Source organism: Zingiber officinale, chromosome 4B (genome assembly GCF_018446385.1).
Source record: "Zingiber officinale cultivar Zhangliang chromosome 4B, Zo_v1.1, whole genome shotgun sequence".
NCBI lineage: Eukaryota > Viridiplantae > Streptophyta > Magnoliopsida > Zingiberales > Zingiberaceae > Zingiber > Zingiber officinale.
Genome location: NC_055993.1, coordinates 23554320 through 23576315, shown reverse-complemented (window position 1 = coordinate 23576315; position 21996 = coordinate 23554320). Strand labels below are relative to the sequence as shown.

The following is a 21996-nucleotide window of genomic DNA, read 5'->3' as shown; positions in this document are numbered from 1 at the left end:
TTTCGGCAGCATCTCCCCTGTACGGCGGACAATCAAAAATTTTCTACAAGCACTAAATACTCAGCCACAGGCGGCTGGAATAATAACAATAAAATAAAACATCACCACGCAGTTATATATAATCTATTCAGCCTCTGGCTGTCACAACCACGCAGTTAAGATAATCAAACAGTAAAATAATACTCTGACTCGAAATCCACCCTACTCCACTACACTCGTACAACTCAAATCCGACGAACTCACCTCTTCTGCCGTCCAGGCAGGCATGTAGTAGAATAAAAACCAAATCCAAATCCATCGATATAATAAAATCTATATCATGTCCATAAGCAAATAAATCCAGAACATAACGAGTTCAAACAGTCTAGAACAAAAAGAAACCAAAGAAAACCAAACATATCCTGGAGGTCTGCAGGACCAGCACTACGTGCAGTGAGGACTAGCGACTGGAACTCCCTCCTGACAGCATCAACCTGAAAATAACAACAATGGAGGCGGAGTGAGTCCAACACTCAGCAGGTACAATTGATATGCAAAGTAAAGAAATAACACCTAGCACTAATCATGCGTACAGTCTCCTGATAAAGATAAAGGTAACTACAAACCGAAGAAGACAGGAGAGAAATCTGTACTAACCAGGACAAATAGTCCGAAAGGTATAGAAGACCTATATGCATGTCAATCAAGGTATCCAAGCAATATGCAACATATAAGTGCAACAAACACAAACACAAACAATAAATGCATCATGCATATGATGCCAATGTCATGGTCACCCCGACGCCACCACCGACCAAGGGACCTCCCAGAGTCATGGTGACAACCGTGCACTCAGAACACTACTCCCGATGAGTGATCGAGTGGACGGATGCTTCGGAGTACATACGCACTCCTACCCCAAATCATAAATGGGGAGCGCAATGCTCTCAACTCCATGCGCTATGACGGGAGGAATCTCTCGTCTACACTGCGTCACACTACCCCCGAGCGGATCAACGGAGCACCGAAGAGTCAAACCGACGTGCTACCACGCTATCTCGCTACCCATGAGCGTCACAACGGAGCAACAGTGATGAAACTGGCAATGTGCTCGACAATAATGGAGCAATCTATCGCACAGCATGCGATCATGCAAATGGTGCATGTCACTAAGCATGGTAATATACTAATCCAACCTCTGGACATATCATAATGTGCACAAAAGCGAATGAATCATATCAAGATATACTGATCAATAAGGTATCAAACCTAGGTCCTGAACATGTGAAACGTGGTTATATCACTACCCATGAGCATGATAGATCAGGTACAAGACCAATACGAGATGCAATCAAACAATTAATCAAACAGGTAACATGTATTGGGCAGTGATTAACCGAAATAAATAGGAAACACAATTAATGCAACATATTATTTTCATTACTAAGCATATCAAAGACAAATAGTCAAAAGTACCCGCCTCCGAAAATAGAAAGGTCCGATCTGACTCCGAGATACTCGTCTCGCGTCAAAGTCCTGTGTTAAATCGCACAGTTTAGCTAATTCAATTTTAAACAAATAGCTAAACTAATTCCTAATCCACTGACCAGTTAGGGTTAGTTACATTAACCCCAATTACACCGTTATACAACTTATAAACCTAAATCAATAATTATTGCTAACACAACTAGCAATAATCTAACACAAAGATCGAAACCATAAACCTTACCTCAAATCAACCGCTGCTAGACCAAGCTGCTGCCGGAAAACAAAACTCTACTGCTAGCAAAGATTAATTGCTGCTGTAAATCAAAGGGTCGCTGCCAACAAACCTAATGATCAAATAATTATCAATTAATTATGTGTCAATTTATCCTTCACTCACATAAATATTAAATCACCAAATTCCTTACCCTAATACTGCTGGATCAAGGTTTGTGGCTGAAGTTACTGCCGGATCCAGTGATTGCAGCAAGGTGGGGGTCAAAATCTCCACTCAAATACTCCTAACCACATTGGCAGGTTACTCTCTGGTGAAGAGTGTCACTGATTGGAAACCGTAGCCTACTCCAGTGAGTGGGGAAATCGGCCGGAAACTACGGCAGAAGATGCCGCGGCAGTGGCACTGTGCAAAGGCTAGGGCTTCGGCAGCAGAGGAATTAAGGCCTCGGCGGCGGATGTTGCGGCGCCGATTAAAGCAGGGAGAGGAGAAGAGAAGAAATCCTCGGCGTCGACTGTGGTGGCGGCACCGGCGCTAGGGCATGGAAGGGAAAGGCTGTTGGTTGCTACTCGGAAAACCTATAGGTTCCACTGTACAAAATTTTTGTACAAAGGTCTGAACCTTTTCCTAGCTACCATGTGTTCTTTTAAATTAAATTTTGGATCGCCTGCGGAACTTTACACGTTTGATCCAAAACTTAATCTATTTGTTCTTTTAGGTTTTGACTTGGATCTCCTGCGGAACTTAACACGTTTGACCCAAGTCTCCTTAAGTTATTAATTCCATTAAATATTAATTTCCATAAAAGGTTCCCAGTACTGACGTGGCGAGGCACATGGCCTTCTTGGATATGGGAGCAACCACCACCGACTAGACAAAACCTTTAATAGAAAGCTAATATTCAATTTCCTAAAATAACTTTAGGTTAACCAAAGAGAACAATCAAATCACAAGGAAAAGAAAGAAACAAAAGAACACAACTTCGAAAAACCATATTCGAAACACTAGAACGTAAGCCTCTTGTATTTAGTATTATTTCCAAAAATAACTAGTATGATGCGGAAAGAAAAATTACTAGTTATACCTTTTAGAAAGACCTCTTGATCTTCTACCGTATTCCTCTTCTTATCCCGGACGTCGTGTGGGCGACGATCTTCCGAGACGAGAACCACCACGCACCTTCTTCTTCTCCAAGCAAGGTTCGGCCACAAGAAGAACCACCTCCAAGGAAGAAGAACTTGATCACCACCAATACTCCAAGGGATCTTCAAGATGAGGCTTCCTTCTCTTCTTCTTCTCCTTCCTAGGTCCGGCCACCAACAAGAGCTCCAAGAGATGTATGGTTCGGCCACCAAAAGAGAAGAAAGGAGAAAGGCTAGGGCCGGCCACAAGAAGAAGAAAAGAGGGAGAGAAAAATAGAATATTGTCTCTCTTCAAGGTTCCTTAACCCCCTCTTTTATAATCCTTGATCTTGGCAAATAAGGAAATTTTAATAAAAACTTCCTTAATTCTTTTCCCATTGAAAAGGAAAATTTATTTAATTAAAAATAATTTCCTTTCTCAATTTTATAATGGCCGACCACAAGAAAAAACTCCAAGCAAATAAAATTTTAAACACCAATTAAAACTTCCTTATTTGCTTCCGGAATTTTATAAAAATTTCTCAATAATTTTATCCCTTCATGATTGGTTTATAAAAGGAAATTTAATAAATTAAAATCTTTCTTTTAAACATGTGAATAAAAAGAAAGTTATCTCTAAAATTAAAATCTCTTTAATCTACAAATAAGGAAAGATATCAAATCTTTTCTTAATCTCTTGTAGAAACTTATAAAAGAGAATATTTAATTTTAAACTTTCTTTAAATCATGAACATGTTTAAAAGGAAAGTTTTCTTAAAATTTAAAATCCTCCTTTAATCAACAAATAAGGAAAGATTTCAAATTTTAAACTCTCTTTAAACATATAGATGATTTACAAATAAGGAAAGTTTTACCAAAATTAAAACCATCCTTTAAACTACAAATAAGGAAAGAGATTAATCTCTTCTCTTAATCTTTGTAGAAAGCTATAAAAGGAAATTTTAATTTTTAAACTCTCTTTAAAAACATGATATCCACATGAGAAATAATTTTAATAAAATCCTTTTAATATTCTAGTGGTCGCCACCTAAGCTTGGGACCCAAGCTTTGGCCGACCACTAACTCATCCACTTGGTCTTGGCGGCCCTAGCTTGGGTTCCAAGCTAGCTTGGCCGCCCCATTGGATGGGTAAGAAGGTGGGTATGGTGGGTATAAATCTCTATATACTAGAGGCTACGATAGGGACCGAGAGGAGGAATTGGTTTTGGTCTCCGATAAAATTAAGCGTGTTCGCCCGAACACACAACTTAATTTTATCAATAATAATTCATTCCACTAGAGAACTATTATTGAACTACCGCACCAATCCCAAATTACATTTTGGGCTCCTTCTTATTATGAGTGTGTTAGTCTCCCTGTGTTTAAGATAACGAATGTCCACTAATTAAGTAAGTTACTGACAACTCACTTAATTAATATCTAGCTCCAAGAGTAGTACCACTCAACTTCATCGCCATGTCGGACTAAGTCCACCTGCAGGGTTTAACATGACAATCCTTATGAGCTCCTCTTGGGGACATTCTCAACCTAGATTACTAGGACACAGTTTCCTTCTATAATCAACAACACACACTATAAGTGATATCATTTCCCAACTTATCGGGCTTATTGATTCATCGAACTAAATCTCACCCATTGATAAATTAAAGAAATAAATATCAAATATATGTGCTTGTTATTATATTAGGATTAAGAGCACACACTTCCATAATAACTGAGGTCTTTGTTCCTTTATAAAGTCAGTATAAAAGGAACGACCTCAAATGGTCCTACTCAATACACTCTAAGTGTACTAGTGTAATTATATAGTTAAGATATACTAATACCTAATTACACTATGACCTTCCAATGGTTTGTTCCTTTCCATCTTGGTCGTGAGCTACTGTTTATAATTTATAAGGAACCAATAACATGATCTTCTGTGTGTGACACCACACACCATGTTATCTACAATATAAATTAATTGAGCAACTACATTTATCATAAATGTAGACTTTTGACCAATGTGATTCTTATTTCTAGATAAATATTTATACCAAAAGCTAGACTTTTAGTATACACTCTAACAATCTCCCACTTATACTAAAAGACTAAGCTGCCATATCTGCTGCCATACATCTGATTCTCATGCCTTTCAAAAGCTCTTGCCTTAAGGACCTTAGGTTATCATCTGATGCAATCTAGGCGGCAACAACTTCTCCTCGTTTATACGATTTCTCGTATTGGGTGGTACTTGCGCTCTATTGTGTTTACTTGCCTTATAGACTTATGATTTCTTCGAGTTTGTTACTGCACCAATATTATTACAATAAATTGTAATAATCTTTGGACAAACCAGAAATCATATCTAAATCTATCTTGAGGTTATTGAGTCATTCAGCTTTTATGGCTACCTTAGAGGCTTGCCATATACTAAGCTTCTATGGTGGAGTCCAGATAAACACCTATGCTTATCACTTTTCCATAGTTATGACTTTACCTCCTAAAGTAAACACAAAACCCCGAGGTTGACTTAATATTGTCCCTATCCGATTGGAAGTTAAAATCCATGCAACCCACAGGGACCAAAATAACTGCCTAGCATATAATCTCTAGTGCCTCTAAGGTACTTATATGCTTTACTGCAGTCCAATATCCTTGTCTAGGGTTACTTTGATATCTGCTAACTATGCCCTTGGCAAAACAGATTTCTGATCTCGTGCATAGCATACATTAGGTTGTCTAACTGCCGAAGCATAAAGAACTGCCTACATGTCCTCAATCTCCTTTGATGTCATCGGAGACATCTCTTTAGATAAAGACACTCCATGCTTAAAAGGTAAGAAACCTTTCTAGGAGTTTTGCATGCTTAAAACGAGTAAGGATTTTTTCGATATATTAAACTCGGGATATATCTATATATATATTTTTCTTGCGATCCCTTATTACTTTGATCACAAAAATATATACATTCTCCCAAGTCCTTTATATCGAATTATTTGGACAACCATACCCTTACTTCTGACAACATTTTGATATTGTTTCCAACTACCAAAATTGTTATCTACGTATAGTACAAGAAACACCACCACGTTTCCATCACACCATTTGTATACACAAGACTTATCCGTTTACTCAATAAATCCAAAGGTCTGGATTACTTTGATAAACTGGATGTTCCAAGACCTTGAAGCTTTGCCTCAGTCCATAGACTGATTGAGCTTTCACACAAGATGCTCTTAGCCCTTTATAATGAACCCTTCTGGTTTGCTTTATGTGGATGCTATCTTCAAGACTTCCATTAAGGAATGCTGTCTTGACATCCACTTGCCAAATAGATAAAAGAATCTGGATAGACTTAAACATGGCTACCAGTGAAAAAGTTTCCTTTTTCATCAAGCCTTGCTTTTGAAAGTTTCTACCTTCCTGTCTATCCCTCTTTTCCTATTATAGACCTTTTTACACCCAAAGGTTTTTACACCATCTGGTGGTTCTACAAGCTTCCAGATTTTATCAGAATATATATATTCTAATTCTGTTATTCATTACTTTTTGCCAAGATGCTGGATCTTTATCTTGGAGTGCTTCATCATATGTCCGGGATCAGGCTCATGTTTATTTGGGATCAAGTCCAAAGACTCTCCCAAAACATGAATCTCTTAGGTTGCTTGACAACCCTCCCACTACGAAGAGGCACTATCTGTAATTGTGTATCTTTTATGATACGTGTTGCAGTTTCTTGTGATATTTCATCTTGTACAGTTGGTACTAGATTAGACATGTCCTTTATTATTTCCTTAAGAACAAATTTACTTATGGGCATATGGTTTATTACATAGTCCTATTCTAAAAATCGGTCATTGATAATGACCTTCTGATTTTTAAGACTATAAACCTACTTTTGTTTCTCTGGGATAACTCACAAACAAGTGAACTCCTGCCCAACTTATCAGTGTCTCTTATGTGCTAGACCACCCAAATCCGAATATACTTCAGACTAGGCTTACGCCCATTCTGCAATTCTATGGGAGTAGAGAGTTCTGACTTTAGAAGGTATTATGTTCACTTCTGTTTCTAGTGTATATCCTTAAAACAAATTTGGTAATAACTCATCATCGATCTAATTATTCCATAAGAGCCTTATACCTTCTTTCTACTACACCATTCTGTTGGGGTGTACCAGGTGCAGTTAGTTAGGATTGAGTCCCGACTTCTGATAAGTGACTCCCAAATTATCCTAAGAGGTACTTGCCACTACGATCTTACCATAGTGACTTAATACTTTTACTTTAACATTTCTCCGCATCAGCCTTGTACTCTTTGAACTAATCAAAGTACTTAGTCTTGCGGCACATTAAGTAAATGTATTTGTATCTTGAATAGTTATCTATAAAATAGATGAAATATTCGATACTACCTCTTGCCTGGATAGTCATAGGATCATACAAATCAGAATGAACCAATTCCATCATATCTTTGGCTCCATACCCCTTTGACTTAAAAGCTTCTTGGTTATTTTTCCTACCAAGTAAGACTCGTAGGTTGGAAAGATTACTACTAATGAACCCAAAAGTTCATCAGCTACCAATGAATCCTACTTAAGTTAATATAACCTAGCTTTAGATGCCAAAGATATAATTGGTTCATCTCCGAATGTTGCTTCCTCTTAAAGTTAGAAGATGTGTTATAATTTCCATTTATTACATCGTGGGAGTTATTGGATTATAAATTGTCAACCAACATACCAGAATCGATAACTTGTCTATTTTTCTTGATAACAGCTTTGTTATCAAAATAGACACAATATCTATTCTATAATAGTTTAGAACTGAAATCAAGTTCTTCCTAAACTTAGTACGTAAAGACGATTACTAATAATCCAAATTTTATTCCTATTAGAGAATAAACCTCTCCCACTGCAATAGCTGCTACTTTTGCAGTAGTGCCCATGTGGACGGTGTTTTTTATTTTCATTTAGTTGTTTGAATTGCAAACATGAATCAATGGCTCCCATATCTACACACCAGGTACCGGTAGATAACTCCACTAAACATGTTTCAACTAATGAATAAAATACACCTATATTGTTCTTAGTTCTAAGAGGACAGTCTACCTTAATGTCCAAATCCTATTTCCAATCAATTATAATTGGGACCACTAAGTATATTAGCTAGGGATTGACCATTATCCTAAGAATCACAAAAATATTTGGTTAAGACCAACTCCTTAAAAATCCCCATGAATTTTGTATGCCACGTTTGTGTGGACGTATACAAATTCAAAGAGGAAATTTTATCATTTAATTTTATTATCTCGTCATCCTTACTTTATGACGAATAAAATTATTAGTTGGTCTATCTTTAATCAAATATTTGGTCAAGACTCTAAATTTAAAATAATATTGATTCCTCTAACAATACTATTTAAATTTACCAACACCTCAAAACACCGTAAATTTTGCATGCCACGTTAGTGTGGACGTATACAAAATCAACATTTGTAAGAGGAGGGTTTTTACCCATTAACTATCTTGTCAACGTAACTTTATGACAAATAAAATTATCTCAAACACCGTTAATTTTGTATGCCACGTTAGTGTGGACGTATACAAAATCAATCATTTGTAAGAGGGGTTTTAACCCTTTAATTTTATTATCTTGTCAACCTAGTTTTATGACAAATTAATAGTTGGTTTCATTTGGTCACACAAATAATAGCAGTGACTCCGATGGGGAGGATACTATTAGATGTGTCTAAGTGTATACCATTACTTGACACTAAGTCCATTAATAAGATTATGCCCCTTCCGTTGGGGAAGATCACACGCTCTTAATTAACTTCCTATAGTCATCCAAAATGGAAGTCTGTTCTAGTGATCTGCAAACTAGCTCATCCGTTATGGAGGAAGGCACTCAGAGCCAACGCGCAAGCTTGTTTGCATCACTTACAAACCAGTAATGGAGACCATGGGATTTACTTAAAAATCCCTCTCCCACTTAGTTATTTATTAATGAGGAATTTTAACTATACTAGCCTACTAAACTTGTAAACTAACATGCACACACAGCACAATATAAAAGCAATAAATAGAAAATCTAATTTTCAATTATTATGGCTTTTATCTCTAGTTGTCTTCCGTGTGTTGTCATCCCAAGCTGCTGCCATATTTGGCCACCGCTACTGGGTCTAGCTGTCGCATCCATCTTGCTCCTAGTTCCGCTGCGCCTCTGGTCCATAAAAGGTTCCACGCTTTGCAAGATTCGATCCGCGACATAAATAGAATTTTACATTTTTGATCCTATATTCCATAAAAGGAATGTACATGTATCTAGATCAAAAATAAAATCCTAATAAAACTAAATACAGCTCCTGCTGTATTTTATAATACAATCATGCACACACAATAAAATGCCCTTGACATGTCCAAGGGTCCAATCACACACATAATAACTATAAGCCATAATAGTTGGATCCTGCATCCACAAAGTTAGCACATCCTACTATTATCCTGCCTAAATTATGTATGACATGTGCATAATTAGACTAAATACCAAATACACAGAGGCAAAACCCTAGCTCTGATACCAATTGTTGGTTGCTACTCGGAAAACCTATAGGTTCCACTGTACAAAAATTTTGTACAAAGGTCTGAACCTTTTCCTAGCTACCATGTGTTCTTTTAAATTAAATTTTGGATCGCCTGCGGAACTTTACACGTTTGATCCAAAACTTAATCTATTTGTTCTTTTAGGTTTTGACTTGGATCTCCTGCGGAACTTAACACGTTTGACCCAAGTCTCCTTAAGTTATTAATTCCATTAAATATTAATTTCCATAAAAGGTTCCCAGTACTGACGTGGCGAGGCACATGGCCTTCTTGGATATGGGAGCAACCACCACCGACTAGACAAAACCTTTAATAGAAAGCTAATATTCAATTTCCTAAAATAACTTTAGGTTAACCAAAGAGAACAATCAAATCACAAGGAAAAGAAAGAAACAAAAGAACACAACTTCGAAAAACCATATTCGAAACACTAGAACGTAAGCCTCTTGTATTTAGTATTATTTCCAAAAATAACTAGTATGATGCGGAAAGAAAAATTACTAGTTATACCTTTTAGAAAAACCTCTTGATCTTCTACCGTATTCCTCTTCTTATCCCGGACGTCGTGTGGGCGACGATCTTCCGAGACGAGAACCACCACGCACCTTCTTCTTCTCCAAGCAAGGTTCGGCCACAAGAAGAACCACCTCCAAGGAAGAAGAACTTGATCACCACCAATACTCCAAGGGATCTTCAAGATGAGGCTTCCTTCTCTTCTTCTTCTCCTTCCTAGGTCCGGCCACCAACAAGAGCTCCAAGAGATGTATGGTTCGGCCACCAAAAGAGAAGAAAGGAGAAAGGCTAGGGCCGGCCACAAGAAGAAGAAAAGAGGGAGAGAAAAATAGAATAGATTCGTTAGCCATGAAGCTTCCTCTACCCCCTCTTTTATAATCCTTGATCTTGGCAAATAAGGAAATTTTAATAAAAACTTCCTTAATTCTTTTCCCATTGAAAAGGAAAATTTATTTAATTAAAAATAATTTCCTTTCTCAATTTTATAATGGCCGACCACAAGAAAAAAACTCCAAGCAAATAAAATTTTAAACACCAATTAAAACTTCCTTATTTGCTTCCGGAATTTTATAAAATTTCTCAATAATTTTATCCCTTCATGATTGGTTTATAAAAGGAAATTTAATAAATTAAAATCTTTCTTTTAAACATGTGAATAAAAGAAAGTTATCTCTAAAATTAAAATCTCTTTTAATCTACAAATAAGGAAAGATATCAAATCTTTTCTTAATCTCTTATAGAAACTTATAAAAGAGAATATTTAATTTTAAACTTTCTTTTAAATCATGAACATGTTTAAAAGGAAAGTTTTCTTAAAATTTAAAATCCTCCTTTAATCAACAAATAAGGAAAGATTTCAAATTTTAAACTCTCTTTAAACATATAGATGATTTACAAATAAGGAAAGTTTTACCAAAATTAAAACCATCCTTTTAAACTACAAATAAGGAAAGAGATTAATCTCTTCTCTTAATCTTTGTAGAAAGCTATAAAAGGAAATTTTAATTTTAAACTCTCTTTAAAAACATGATATCCACATGAGAAATAATTTTAATAAAATCCTTTTAATATTCTGGTCGGCCACCTAAGCTTGGGACCCAAGCTTTGGCCCACCAACTTAACTCATCCACTTGGTCTTGGCGGCCCTAGCTTGGGTTCCAAGCTCTTGGCCGGCCCATTGGATGGGTAAGAAGGTGGGTATGGTGGGTATAAATCTCTATATACTAGAGGCTACGATAGGGACCGAGAGGAGGAATTGGTTTTGGTCTCCGATAAAATTAAGCATCCCGTGTTCGCCCGAACACACAACTTAATTTTATCAATAATAATTCATTCCACTAGAGAACTATTATTGAACTACGCACCAATCCCAAATTACATTTTGGGCTCCTTCTTATTATGAGTGTGTTAGTCTCCCTGTGTTTAAGATAACAATGTCCACTAATTAAGTAAGTTCGACAACTCACTTAATTAATATCTAGCTCCAAGAGTAGTACCACTCAACTTCATCGTCATGTCGGACTAAGTCCACCCGAGGTTTAACATGACAATCCTTATGAGCTCCTCTTGGGACATTCTCAACCTAGATTACTAGGACACAGTTTCTTCTATAATCAACAACACACACTATAAGTGATATCATTTCCCAACTTATCGGGCTTATTGATTCATCGAACTAAATCTCACCCATTGATAAATTAAAGAAATAAATATCAAATATATGTGCTTGTTATTATATTAGGATTAAGAGCACACACTTCCATAATAACTGAGGTCTTTGTTCCTTTATAAAGTCAGTATAAAAGGAACGACCTCAAATGGTCCTACTCAATACACTCTAAGTGTACTAGTGTAATTATATAGTTAAGATATACTAATACCTAATTACACTATGACCTTCCAATGGTTTGTTCCTTTCCATCTTGGTCGTGAGCTACTGTTTATAATTTATAAGGAACCAATAACATGATCTTCTGTGTGTGACACCACACACCATGTTATCTACAATATAAATTAATTGAGCAACTACATTTATCATAAATGTAGACTTTTGACCAATGTGATTCTTATTTCTAGATAAATATTTATACCAAAAGCTAGACTTTTAGTATACACTCTAACAAAGGCGTCGGGCGGCAGTGAGGAGAGGCGCCGGCGAGTAGGGCAAGATGCGGCGGCGGCGGCCGACGCTAGGGCACAGAGAGCCCTTGTGGCCGACGCTCGGCGGTTAGGGCAAATTCGGCTCGGCGAAAGGGAGAAGAAGAGAGGAGAGAATGAGGGCTCGGGCACGGGCACAGTAACGAGGAAGAAAGAAAAATATAAATGAGGAAAAAGAAAATAAATAAGGAATTTATAAAGAAAAAAATTCCTCGTTAAAATGGGGTAGCCTAAACAGGCTTTTCCGGGCCCCGTTTTTATCCCCGTTAACTCGTCCGTACGAGCTCCGAAAAATTCCCGAAAAATTTCCAAAAATTCCGAAAAATTCCCTTAATCATATTCGCCTATTTCCGGTATTTTACAATATCGAACACAGAATGTTTCTGTGTGTTATTTCGATAAAGGCAGTAGACTGGTGCAGTTGACTGATACCAGTCTGAAACTGTTTTCAGCATTGGTTTTTGACTGGGTCAGTTCGTATAGGTGTGTGAGATCCATGGGGGATGAATACACGAATTTAGGGTCAATTTGGATGACAAGTTTTCAACAATTGGGATATTATTGGAACACTTTTTGGATGTTAGGCAAAGGGGGAGAAGTAAGGTTTAGTTGGGAAAACTTTAGTGTCTTTGCGTAGGGGGAGCCTTGCGATAGGTTCTTAAATAGCCCTGTGTGAAAATCCTAGCTCATTGGGGAGCTTAGGTGTAGAGGAATCCTTGTGATAGGTTCTTAAATAAGCCTGTGGGAAAATTCCTAGCTCATTGGGGAGCATAGGTTTAGGGGGAGCCTTGGGATAAGTTCTAATGCATGTTGCATTGTTTCCATTCGGTGGTGTAAGTCCAAGTGTGTAGTCTTGGCAACGTAAGTCCTTTCAACGGTGTAAGTCCAAGTGTGTAGCCTTGGCAACGTAAGTCCATTTGTTTTAGCATGTTTATTTGCTATTATGTTTTCCCTAACTTAAATGAATTGTCAAACATCAAAAAGGGGGAGATTGTTGGAGCAATCTCGATGGTCTGTGCGACCATGTGTTTTGGTGTTTGGGCAAAGGGTTTAAGTTAGGTTCACCCTTGTATTTGATATGTGTATGTGAGTGTGTAGGTTTACAGGATACACATGTGACTCAGGTTGATGGCTTCGGGTCTGATGAAGGATGGAGCATCCGAGCGACCATGGACAAGGCAGCAAGGACAAGGGCCGAGGGAAGCGACATCGAGGTATACGCGAAGGATGTCATTGGGGATGAGTCGCGGGCTTGAATGCATCCGAGGGATAAGAACCAAAGGAAGTAGACTTGAAGGCAAGAGGTCGAGGCTGCGAAGGAAGCGTCAAATAAGTCGTAAGGGTGAGGGTCCGAGTGCTGAGAGATTGTACTCGGGTACCAGTCGCCAGTCGATTGGTAGTTTCGCCAGTCGACTCGTGCAGTCGATTGGGAGCATACAGAATGATTCTATTTGCTCGACCAGTGTGTAACACCCACGAAATTATAAGATAGGTATATGAGTATTATTTTTCCTTAGAGCATAGAAATGAAAAGAATAAGAGAAAAAGGGAAAATAAGAACAAAAATATAGAATAAGAAGAGGTGAGGTCAAGGATTGAACCTTGAACCTCCCACATATGATGGAGATAAATTGATGCATGATAACCACTAGGATAAGGAGTAATATTTGGATGGAAAGAGATGAGAAATTTAATTAAAGGTGAGAAGGAAATAAAAGAAAACTAAATAAAAGAGCAAGAGAAAACCAAGTGGCTTACCTTCTTTTCCTCTTGGTTAAGAAAAGGAGCAAGCAAAAGAGGAATTGCTTACTTCCCTCCCTCTCTCAATTTTCATGGGAATTAAAGGAATAATGGAGAAGAAGAGTTAAGGGAATGAATGAAGACATGTTTCATTTAACAAATGAATAAATAGATTTAGGAGAAGGAAAAACAAGAGAGTAAGTCCTTTTCTTTCTTCCTCCTTCTTCCTTCTTCATTCCTCACCGAACCAAGAACTTTTTCCTCTCCTTATCCCAATAGCTAAGATAAGTTCTTCTCCAAGAAAACTAACTTCCGTGAAGAAGCCTTCAAATCCTAGCCTTCCAAGCAAAAAGAAACAAAAGGAGGTACAAGAAGAAGAAGCTTTCTCCTTCCTTGGCACCTAGAATACTTTTCTCTCTAAGGAAAACCACAAGCGAAAGGATGTAAGTTTCCCTCACCTGTGGTACAATAGCTTTTGTGTGTTCTATGAAGATTCGGTTACATAAAAATCTAAGCAAACCTCATGAAGAATTTCGGCCAAGATAAGACCAAAGGAAGGACCTAGGAATTATAAAGATCTAAATTTCAACATGCTTGATATGTTTCTTGTGACATGTATTTTATGGTAGGGATTTATTTCATGTTTCTATGCTAGAATGTTAGTTAGAACTTAGATTCATGATCCTAGACTTTCGGCCAAGCATGAACAAAAGAATTAGGTAAGCTTAAGTCTTAAACTAAAACATGCTCCTTTGTTCTTATGATAGGTGCCCTATGACAATGGTTTTGTTAACATTTTCTCCTACTTGTATGTTGATTAGAACTTCAGTTTCATATTCATGAATATTCGGCCATGGTAGAACTAAGGGCCTAGGAGAGCTTTAACTTAAAACTAAGCATGCCATGATCTCCCTAAGATAAGATATGAAGCTATTATGATATGTCATGATTGCATGTTGATTTGAACTATATTTCATGTCTATAAAGGTTCGGCCATGTTTAGATTTGAGGCCTAGGGGAGTTTAAAACAAGTCTAAGATGCTCATGACCTTCTTGATGAAATGATATGAAACTAACTTAATGTTCTTAGGCTAGTTTGTTGCATGGAAATTTGGATACATGCTCTATAACTTTCGGCCACACAAGGTTTTAAGGCCTAGGAAACTTAGAACCTAACTCAACTATCCTCATGTTGTTCCTTGAAATATTTGCTATGAAAGTTGTTTAAGGTTCTCATGCTTTTAGGACACTTGAACCCTAGCTTTAAGTCCTACAAGTTTCGGCCATGTCATGTTTAAGGGCCTAGGAAACTTATAACCTAACTCAACTATGCTCATGTTGTTCCTTGAAATATTTGCTATGAAAGTGGTTTAAGGTTCTCATTCTTTTAGGATACTTAAACCCTAGCTTTAAGTCCTACAAGTTTTGGCCATGTAATGTTTAAGGGCCTAGGAAACTTATAACCTAACTCAACTATGCTCATGTTGTTCCTTAAAATATTTGCTATGAAAGTTGTTTAAGGTTCTCATGCTTTTAGGACACTTGAACCCTAGCTTTAAGTCCTACAAGTTTCGACCATGTCATGTTTAAGGGCCTAGGAAACTTATAACCTAACTCAAGTATGCTCATGTTGTTCCTTGCAATATTTGCTATGAAAGTTGTTTAAGGTTCTCATGCTTTTAGGACACTTGAACCCTAGCTTTAAGTCCTACAAGTTTCGGCCATGTCATGTTTAAGGGCCTAGGAAACTTATAACCTAACTCAACTATGCTCATGTTGTTCCTTGAAATATTTGCTATGAAAGTTGTTTAAGGTTCTCATGCTTTTAGGACACTTGAACCCTAGTTTTAAGTCCTACAAGTTTCGGCCATATCATGTTTAAGGGCCTAGGAAACTTAAAACTTAACTCAACTATGCTCACGTTGTTCCTTGAAATAATTGCTATGAAGTTGTTTAGGGTTCACAAGCTTGAATGATAATTTTTAACCCAATGAATGTTTGATAAGTTTTGGCCATGATAAGTTGTAAGCTTAAGAAAACCTAGAACTCTACCTAAACTTGCTCATGGTGTTTTTCTTATGGTATAGGAAATGATACTTATTTAGGGTTCACATGTTGGTATGGAGTTTTTACCTAAAACCCAATCTATATGTTTCGGCCCCTATAAGACATTAGGGTTAGAAATCTAATTATGTTTCCCATGTATCTTATATGCCATGTTTATGAGATTTCTATGCTTCTATGTTTAATTATGCACATATATGATCTATACATGATGGAAACCCTTATGCTATGCTATGTGTTATTTATGATGAGCTGTGTGCCCAATTTACGCATGATATATGTGATGAGCTGTGTGCCCAAGTTTACATGCTATTTATGATGAGCTGTGTGCCCAAACTATGCATGTATTTATGATGTGCTGTGTGCCCAAATTTTACATACCATTATGATGAGCTGTGTGCCCAAAATTCTATATGGTATGATATGATAAGAAATATGATGTGCAAGAAATGATAAGAATTATGATATGTATGACATGCTACTTTACTTTATATGGCTTGTACCAATGGTGGGGTCCATAAGCGCCCCGGGGTCGATGGACTAAGAAACGGGCCTCGTTAGGGATGGACTCCTAAGTGCCCCTAGGTCGATGGACTAAGAAACGGGCCTAGTTATGTATGCCTTATAGGGTTCAAGACTTGCTACCTTGGACCTACATGGGACGCGCGCATTTATGTATGTGGTACAAGCCGGGGCCCTAATCATGTTATGAATATGTTTAAGTATACAAGTAATAAGTTTTCAAAGGACATGTTGCATATGTTATTGCATGAATCATGTTTTCGTAAGTCATCTTACATAACACATTATGATTATGTGACGATACACCATGATGCCTTTGATTATGTTATGTTATGTTAGGATGAACCTTACGATTATGTTAGAATATGTTATGATCACGATTATGTTATGTTAGGATGCACATATTGACTTTATTAGGATATTTTATGATACCATATGATTATGTTATGATATAATGCTTCTATACATGATATGATGAGTTGTCTTTATGCTTTATGCCTTGAAGCTTTATTTATGCTATACGGTTTTCGTGAGTAGGAAAGGATCTTACTGAGCCTTGAGTGCTCACAGCTTACTTTCCTTGTACCACAGATAAGGGCAAAGAATGGATGTACTAAGGGAGCAGCAGGAGGGGGCAAGGAGGATGTGTGTAGTAGTGACTTGGCTAAAGAGAAAGACCTGCTTCTAGTTAATAAGAATTATGTTCATGTTGTTTCTTTTATGACTCTATGACACTTCATCATGCTCTTTAGTATTATGGGTTAAATTTATGTTAAGCATGTTATGTGACTCATATGATAGGTAGTTAGCGATGATGATTTGAAAAGTAAAAGAAAAGTTTAAAAAGAAAAAAAAATATACTATAGATAAGACTTCCGCTGTTTTTTTTAAGAAGAGAAGATAAGTAACCCCCGTCAGCTTAAGCAGGAAGGGGCGGGGCGTTACAGTTTGCTATCAGAGCCAGGTTAGCCTTTTCACTACACACATGTCAAGCCTCCATCCTGCCGCTCCAAGTAAGAATCTATATGCTTAAAATTAATTTTTTTTTATGATGCTTTAATATTATGCATGATTTCTTATTTTGTTTTTATGATGTTAAGTCACAGTCCTAGTTTAGGTATGCATGATGGTAGGATAGGAATAATAACGATCTTATTTTAGCCTGGATAGAAATAACGATAAATTATTGTTATTAATGAAGATAAGGATGGCTAGGAGACGTACTACCCGAACAGACGAGGCAGCTACTCCACCAGATCTGACTCAGATAGTTACCGACCTCCAGCGTCAGATCACGGAGCAACAACAGCTGATCACGACCTTGATGGGTCAGCAAGAAAATCCTGCCACCCCGCCAGTAAATCAGAATGCAGCGCCCGTCATCCCAGTCGTTGCACCAGTACCACCGATAGCCCCTGCTCCAGTGGTCAGACAGGAGACCTACTTGATACAGTGGCTAAGGCTGAAGCCAGAAAATTTCTCAGGTACTTGCGAGCCATGGGACGCTCAGGCTTGGTTCAAGACAGTGGAAAACATAGTGGAATTACTGGACTGGCCCGTAACGGAAAAGATCAAGTGTGTATCATTATGTTTTTCCGGAGACGCAAGGATGTGATGGGAAAGAGTAAAAGCAAAGAGATAGATTAATCTGATGAACTGGACGGACTTCGAGACAGAGTTCTTCGAGGAATTCTTCTATATGCAAGTGACGAACCGGCACTATGACGAGTTCACCGAGTTTCGGCAAGGTGATATATCAGTGAACGAAGCAGTAAAACGCTTCAACCGTTTGGCACGCCTATGTCCAGAATTGGTTCGCACAGAAAGAAAAAGGGTCAGACTGATGTTAAAGATGCTTCGACCTGAAATAGCACTGAACGTGGTCGGCGGAGTTAATAGACCTCAGACTACATAGGAGTTGGTCAGCAGTGCCCTCATCACAGAACATTATCAGAAAGCAATGAACGAGAATAAGAGTCAGGCCCGAACAGAAGGACAGAGACCCTCAGGTAGCAAAACAAGCTGGAAAGGGACCTCTACTGGAAAAAGGAAATAGTGGGACAATGCAAAAGGTAGCTCGGTGAATAAACAACCGAAGTACCCTCAGTGCACAATTTGCGGAAAGCTGCATCCTGGAATATGTCACAAGGGTACAATAAGGTGCTATAATTGCGGAGGGGAAGGACATCTGGCCAGAGACTGCACTAACCGGTTCCAGGTACCACCCCAGCAAAACAACCAAACCAAGAGTACCCCCTCACAACTACATCAGATGCAAGCTACCATTGAAGGAACACCGATTAGCCAAGGGAGATTGGAAGCCCAACAACTACAACGAACGCCAGGGTTTTCTCGCTTACTAAAGAAGATATGGCAGACGCCACTACTGTCGTCACAGGTCAGTTACCTACTTTTAGTCAATATGCCAAAGCTATATCTGATGCTAAAGGCGAACCAGTGCTCGAAATTATTGGGAAACCGAGAGATATTACTAGTCAATAGATCGAAAATATGTCCGGGCAGCTCTCTACCATGACCATAGCACCCACATTATTCGATAATTTATTAGAGAAACAAACCAGTGACCAAAGTCTCCAAAGGATTAAACAAGAAACCCTAGAAGGAAAGAATGACGGATTCCGGATCGCGGACAATGGAATATTATGCCTCAGGGATCGATTATGTATTCCCGGGGATCCAGAGTTGCGAAGAAGGATACTAGAGGAAGCTCATTCAACGCCCTATGCAATGCACCCAGGATCCACCAAAATGTACCAAGATTTGAAAAAGAAATTTTGGTGGGCCGGTATGAAAAGAGATGTGGCTCAGTATGTCGGTACTTGCCTGACCTGTCAGAGGGTTAAAGCAGAACATCAGAGACAGGGAGGATTACTGCAGCCTGTCCAAATTTCAGAATGGAAATGGGAAGATATCTCTATGGACTTTATAGCAGGATTACCCAAGACAACAAACGGCTACGACGCCATATGGGTAATTATGGATAGATTGACCAAATCCGACCATTTTCTAGCAATCAAAATGACTTATTCGATTGAGCAACTGGCTCAATTATATGTCAAGGAAATTGTTAGGCTACATGGGATCCCTAAGACCATCATTTCAGACAGAGATGGTCGTTTTGTTTCATATTTCTGGGAATGCATCCAGAAGACTCTTGGTACGAAGTTATTATTCAGTACCGCCTTTCACCCTCAGACCGACGGACAAACAGAAAGGGTTAATCAAGTGCTAGAAGATATGTTATGGGCATGCGCATTAGACTTCAAGGGAAGCTGGAGCCGATATTTATGCCTGGCAGAATTTGCCTACAACAATAGTTACCAGGCTACTATTGGGATGACCCCCTACGAGGCTCTGTACGGGAGGAAATGCAGATCCCCTATATGTTGGTACGAAGGCGGTGAAAAGAAGGAGATGGGAGTCCAAACCAAGTTCATCGATAACACCACCCAGGCTATACGGAACATCCGCCAACGAATAGAAACTGCTCAGAGTCGACAAAAGAATTATGCGGATAAGTGACAAAGGCCATTGGAATTCAGCGTCGGAGACTCAGTATTTCTCAAAGTAGCCCCTATGAAAGGGGTAATGAGGTTTGGTAAGAAAGGAAAGCTAAGCCCACGTTATGTGGGACCATACCGAGTTCTAAAAAGAATCGACAAAGTAGCTTATGAAATAGAGCTGCCTCAAGAGATGTCAGCCATACACAACGTGTTCCACGTTTCGATGCTAAAGAAATGCATTCCGAGCACGGATCAAGTGATCGAACCACAGGCAGTACAAGTGCAAGAGGACCTAACTTATGAGAGCCGACCAATTCAGATATTGGATCGAGACGTCAAAAGACTAAGGAACAAAGAAGTACCCTTAGTAAATGTTCTGTGGCAAAATCAACGATACGAAGAAGCCATGTGGGAACGAGAAGACGATATGAGACAAAAGTATCCATCACTATTCTAAGTTCGAGGACGAACTTTCTATGAGGTATGGGGTACTGTAACACCCATGAAATTATAAGATAGGTATATGAGTATTATTTTTCCTTAGAGCATAGAAATGAAAAGAATAAGAGAAAAAGGGAAAATAAGAACAAAAAAATAGAATAAGAAGAGGTGAGGTCAAGGATTGAACCTTGAACCTCCCACATATGATGGAGATAAATTGATGCAAGATAACCACTAGGATAAGGAGTAATATTTGGATGGAAAGAGATGAGAAATTTAATTAAAGGTGAGAAGGAAATAAAAGAAAACTAAATAAAAGAGCAAGAGAAAACCAAGTGGCTTACCTTCTTTTCCTCTTGGTTAAGAAAAGGAGCAAGCAAAAGAGGAATTGCTTACTTCCCTCCCTCTCTCAATTTTTGTGGGAATTAAAGGAATAATGGCGAAGAAGAGTTAAGGGAATGAATGAAGACATGTTTCATTTAACAAAGGAATAAATAGATTTAGGAGAAGGAAAAACAAGAGAGTAAGTCCTTTTCTTTCTTCCTCCTTCTTCCTTCTTCATTCCTCACCGAACCAAGAACTTTTTCCTCTCCTCATTCCAATAGCTAAGATAAGTTCTTCTCCAAGAAAACTAACTTCCGTGAAGAAGCCTTCAAATCCTAGCCTTCCAAGCAAAAAGAAACAAAAGGAGGTACAAGAAGAAGAAGCTTTCTCCTTCCTTGGCACCTAGAATACTTTTCTCTCTAAGGAAAACCACAAGCGAAAGGATGTAAGTTTCCCTCACCTGTGGTAAAATAGTTTTTGTGTGTTCTATGAAGATTCGGTTACATAAAAATCTAAGCAAACCTTATGAAGAATTTCGGCCAAGATAAGACCAAAGGAAGGACCTAGGAATTATAAAGATCTAAATTTCGACATGCTTGATATGTTTCTTGTGAAATGTATTTTATGGTAGGGATTTATTTCATGTTTCTATGCTAGAATGTTAGTTAGAACTTAGATTCATGATCCTAGACTTTTGGCCAAGCATGAACAAAAGAATTAGGTAAGCTTAAGCCTTAAACTAAAACATGCTCCTTTGTTCTTATGATAGGTGCCCTATGACAATGGTTTTGTTAACATTTTCTCCTACTTGTATGTTGATTAGAACTTCAGTTTCATGCTCATGAATATTCGGCCATGGTAGAACTAAGGGCCTAGGAGAGCTTTAACTTAAAACTAAGCATGCCATGATCTCCCTAAGATAAGATATGAAGCTATTATGATATGCCATGATTTTATGTTGATTTGAACTATATTTCATGTCTATAAAGGTTCGGCCATGTTTAGATTTGAGGCCTAGGGGAGTTTAAAACAAGTCTAAGATGCTCATGACCTTCTTGATGAAATGATATGAAACTAACTTAATGTTCTTAGGCTAGTTTGTTGCATGGAAATTTGGATACATGCTCTATAACTTTCGGCCACACAAGGTTTTAAGGCCTAGGAAACTTAGAACCTAACTCAACTATGCTCATGTTGTTCCTTGAAATATTTTCTATGAAAGTTGTTTAAGGTTCTCATGCTTTTAGGACACTTGAACCCTAGCTTTAAGTCCTACAAGTTTCG

The 21996-nt window shown here is 38.0% G+C and overlaps 1 long non-coding RNA gene across 1 annotated transcript; it reads right to left on the bottom strand.

Moving 5' to 3' along the window:
- Positions 1-1467: 1467 nt before the first annotated feature.
- Positions 1468-2226, bottom strand: LOC121977456. The gene is made up of 3 exons (XR_006110842.1): positions 1893-2226; positions 1709-1799; positions 1468-1515 (listed from the first exon to the last, which is right to left on the bottom strand). It is a non-coding gene; the product is annotated as an uncharacterized LOC121977456 (long non-coding RNA).
- Between the last annotated feature and the right edge of the window lie 19770 nt (positions 2227-21996).